General features: G+C 42.4%; 1 protein-coding gene across 24 annotated transcripts in view; it reads left to right on the top strand.

Annotated features, from left to right (window-relative positions):
* Positions 1-376: 376 nt before the first annotated feature.
* The window catches only part of LOC126984467 (brain tumor protein-like), a 30,460-nt gene continuing 25,836 nt past the window's right edge, over positions 377-5,000 (top strand). For all 24 annotated transcript variants that reach the window (XM_050838167.1, XM_050838190.1, XM_050838191.1 and 21 more), the window contains exon 1: positions 377-714. The gene's annotated coding sequence lies outside the window, so the exon portion shown is untranslated. The remainder of the gene's footprint in view (positions 715-5,000) is intronic.

Here is a 5,000-nt window from a genome sequence, read left to right as displayed (position 1 = left end):
GGATGCGCACCTAGCAACCCCGGAGTTTCCCGAGAGGCCATGAGACACCACTCCGGGCTTCTCCGCCCACTCCACAGTCCACACACCCTTATAACACACCCTAAACCCTTAATTAAACCTATATACACCCTGTGGTCACCCTGGAAACCCCCCAAACAAGTGAAAATGAGGAAAAGTCACCCTGCGCAATGTGGCAACTCGCGGGGTTTCCTAGCGGCCATGAGACCACTCCAGCCCTCTCCACCCTCTCCACAGCCCACACACCCTTATAACACACCCTAAACTCTTCCTTGAACCCACGAACACCCTCTGGTCACCCTAAATCACCCTAAAAACAGTGCAAAAGGGGAAAAACAACCCTGCGCAATGTGGCAACTCGGGATTTGGTAGGGGACATGTAGCATCTGCGTCTGAAATTTGGCAGTGTGATTCCTGACGTGAGGGTGAGTACACGTGCGCCGCCCTACCGTCCTCAGCTCCTGTGACCTGACCCGGCTGACCTCTCGATGACCTGACCTTCCCGGGGTTGAGGCAGGGCTGGGAGGGGGTGAATGAAGAGTTCGTGTGCTTTGTGGGTTTTGAAAAGCTTGGGTTAGAGGCTCGAAACGAAGGTACACATAGACGCACACAGGATAACGAATGGTGTACATGAGCGCTTGGTGTTGTGTGCGTTTCCCCGTGTGTACGTCACCTCTGTGGATGCCAAGATTACAGGTGAGTGTGTGTACCTGTGTGCGTTTGTGTATGTGTGTATGTATGTACGTGTCGGTCTCTGTATGTGTGTGTGTGCGTGCGTGTGTGTACCTGTTGAATTTGTACACACACACACACACACACACACACACACACACCTTCCCTTCTCTTTCCCGCCTTCACCATTCACCTCCACTCAACACCACTCAACACCATTTCCTAACATACGGTGGTGGTGGTGGTGGTGATGGTGGTGGTGGTGTTAGTAACCTGTTGAACACCTCTAACACCACTTCCATCATCATCACCACTACGTTCATCACCACCACCACCACCAGTTTCATCACCACTCTTACTCTCATCACCAATTCAGTAACAGTAGTGGTGGTGGTGGTGGTGGTGACCTGTTGAACACCTCTAACACCACTACGATCATCACCACCACTACGTTCATCACCACCACCACCACTAGTTTCATCACCACTCTTACTCTCATCACCAATTCAGTAACAGTAGTGGTGGTGGTGACCTGTTGAACACCTCTAACACCACCGCGATCACCACCACCACTACGTTCATCACCACCACCACCAGTTTCATCACCAATTCAGTAACAGTAGTGGTGGTGACCTGTTGAACACCTCCATCACCACTTCATCACCACCAGCGTCATCACCACTTCAGTAATAACAGTAGAAGTGGTGTTGATGGTGGTGGTGATGAGCTAGTTAGGCAGTTCTCAACACCTTTCATCACCAATTTTCATCACCAGTTCTATCATACGGTGGTGGTGGTGGTGTTGAACTAATCACCACCACCACCACCACTTTCATCACCATACAGAAAGGAACATACGGTAGGATTGAGAGAGAGAGAGAGAGAAACTGAAAGTGATAGAAGTTTGCAATCTCCAAGGTCGGTACTTTCTCTCTCTCTCTCTCTCTCTCTCTCTCTCTCTCTCTCTCTCTCTCTCTCTGTCATGGTTAATGCGTTTCCGTTCTAATTATTATTATTATTATTATTATTATTATTATTATTATTATTATTATTATTATTATTATTATTACTACTACTACTACTACTACTACTACTACTACTACTACTACTATTACTACTACTACTACTACTATTACTACTATGATTTTAAGTACAGTGGAATGACAAGTTATTTTAATTCTTTTTTTTATTTCAATATATAAATAACGTGTTTTTTTAATAATTTCCTTTGTTTTTCTTGCATAATTTGTTTTGTATAGGCCTATGTGATGTTATTAGTAGTATTTTTATAAGTTAGTTTAATGTATTTCTTAATGTCGTTTTGGTTAATTAGTATAGCTTTCTCTCTCTCTCTCTCTCTCTCTCTCTCTCTCTCTCTCTCTCTCTCTCTCTCTCTCTCTCTCTCTCTCTCTCTCTCATTGTTTTTCTTTTCCTCCTTCCTCTTCTTTAATCCTTCCTTTCCTTCTATCTCCAATTCTTCCATTTCCCTCTTTCTTAATTATCTCCTCTTCCTCTTTCCTTCTCTCTCCTTCCTTCCTTCCAAATTTTTTCCCATTGTTTCTTCTTCCCTTTCTCCTCCTTCTTCTTCTTCTCCTCCTCCTCCTTTATTTTTTTATTTTATTTATTTGTTTTATTTCAAGACAGCATGCCACGCACCACCACCTAAATCATTCCTCTGTCACTTAAACACTTACATACCCCCCACCCCACCCACACACACACACTTACAAAGGGTATAGCCACACTTTTGTCCACTTTAATCTTCGTTTCTTAAGTTGTGGCAGAGTTGTAGCATTCCACTTCTAACACAACACACGCACACACGCACACCTGACTTGTATACAGAGTTAGAACCAGTCGTATGTTATTGAGTGTGGAATGAGTGGTTTAGGAGAGGTCATTCCACTTTGTAATTCCTCGGTTATATACACAAAGAGTTATATACAAAGTTAGGAACATTTAATTCTCGTTTTTGTTTGTGGAATGAAGGTTAAGACATTTACATTCTCCTTCTATCTTCATCATTTTTCCACTATCCATTCTCTCATTCTTCTCTCATTCTCCACATTCCAATCTTTCTTTCTCTTACTCCTTTTTCATTCTCTCATTCCATTTAATCTTTGTTTGTTTCTCATCCATGTTTTCTTTCCTTCTCGTCATTCCACTTTCTTTCCTTCCTTGTTCTTTGTTTTTTTATTGTTGTTTAGTGGAATGAGAGATTAGGACAGCTCATTCCACTCTCATTCCTCAGTTATATACACCAGTAGTTATATACAAAGTTAAGACCAGTTAATTCTCGTTTTTGTTGTTTGTGGAATGAGCTGTTAATTGATGCATTCCACTTCCTCAATTCCTCAGTTATCATTCCACTTTATTTTCTTCTCTTTCTATCCTTTTTCCTTTCTCGTCATTCCACTTTCCTTCCATGTTCTCATTCCCATTCTTCTAGTTCTTTGGTTTTATTGTTGTTTAGTGGAATGAGAGATTAGGACAGAGCTCATTCCACTTTCATTCCTGTTATATACACATGTAGTTATATACAAAGTTAGAACCAATTAATTCTTGCTGTTTTTGTTTGTGGAATGAGGTGTTAACAGATGCATTCCACATTCTCCATTCCTCAGTTATCATTCCACTTTATTTTCTTCTCTTTCTATCCTTTTTCCTTTCTCGTCATTCCACTTTCTCCTTCCTTGTTCTCCTTCTCCCATTCTTTCTTGTGTACACTATTCTATGTTTTTATTGTTATTAGTGGAATGAGAATTTAGGACAGAGCTCATTCCACTATTCCTCAGTTATAAAGACACACAAGTAGTTAGTTATATACAGAGTTAGGACCAGTTGTATGATTGTTATTGTTTGTGGAATGAGTGGTTTTGGAGAGCTCATTCCACTTCAATTTTCATCTTTTATCATCTCTCTCTCTCTCTCTCTCTCTCTCTCTCTCTCTCTCTCTCTCTCTCTCTCTCTCTCTCTCTCTCGCTTGCTTGCTTATTCCCTCGTCATTCCATTTTTTATCATTCTTTCTCGTCCACTTTTTCCTAGTACGTGTTCTTTACAAGTTATATACAAGGTTAATACCAGTTATTGTTGTTGTTGCTGTTGTGCCCTACCGTTATGGCATGAGTGGTATGTGTGGTATGTTCGTTCTTAACCAGTTTTGGCGGGCAAGCAGTGTTACCATCTACTACTACTTCTACTACTATTACTATGCATTATTCATTCCTATAACTCACTCCCACGTGGATAGTTCTAAAGACAAACGCTTGGTGGAGTGAGTGAGTCCTTCAGTAATTGCGTTTCTTATTTTGATTATTTTTTTCTTTGTTTTTCTTGTCATTTCAGTCTTTGTTTGTCTTTCCTCATTCTCTATTATCTACTTTCGCTTTCTCTTTCATCATTCCATTCCTTCCCTCTCTCTCTCATTCATTCCACTCAATTTCTCTTTCTTTCTGTCAGTCTCATTCTTCAGTATCTTTCGCCTCCTTCGTGTTATATACAAGTTATATACAAATACTTGTCATAGGAATGTTGTTAATCTCTCTCTCTCTCTCTCTCTCTCTCTCTCTCTCTCTCTCTCTCTCTCTCTCTCTAATTATAGTTACGTGTGTTTGGTGGTTATGCGGTGGTGGTGGTGGTGATTGATGTTGAGATTGGTGATGAAGGGAAACTGGACTTGTAGTGGTGATGGTGGTGGTGGTGGTGGTGGTGGTGAAGTACGTCTGCGTGGTGGTGTTATGAATTGGTGATGAGTGGAGTTGTGATGAAATAGGTGGTTTTGGTGGTGGTGACTGGAGTTGAGAGATGGTGCTGGTGGTGGTGATGATGGTGGTGTTGACATGGTAACAGTAGGAGTGGTGGTGGTGGTGGTGGTGGAGTTGAACGCGGTGGTGGTGGTGGTGGTGATGACATATTAGAGGAGACGTTGGTGGTGGTGGTGGTGGGGTTGTGAATCTTGTATAACTCGTACTGGTAGTGATGAGTGGAGTTGAGTGGAGGTGGAGGAAACTGGTCGGTGGAGTTGAAAGTGAAGGGGGTCTCCGAGCAAGGTCATACTAACCTACTTTCATAATGGATTGGTGGTGCAGTGGTGGTGATGAAAATGGTGATGATGGTGGTGGTGATGATGGTAGCAGTAGTGGTGGTGGTGGTGGTGGTGGTGAAAGTGGTGTTGTGGTGGTGTTACGGCATACGGTACTTCACACACACACACACACACACACACACACACACACACACACACACAATGTACACCTTCAAGAGAGAGAGAGAGAGAGAGAGAGAGAGAGAGAGAATGACTTGGTCTGTTC

This window comes from Eriocheir sinensis, chromosome 57 (genome assembly GCF_024679095.1).
Source record: "Eriocheir sinensis breed Jianghai 21 chromosome 57, ASM2467909v1, whole genome shotgun sequence".
In the NCBI taxonomy this organism is placed as follows: Eukaryota; Metazoa; Arthropoda; class Malacostraca; order Decapoda; family Varunidae; genus Eriocheir; species Eriocheir sinensis.
The sequence above is the reverse complement of the archived record's forward strand: the minus strand, read 5'-3'. Positions and strand labels throughout refer to the sequence as shown.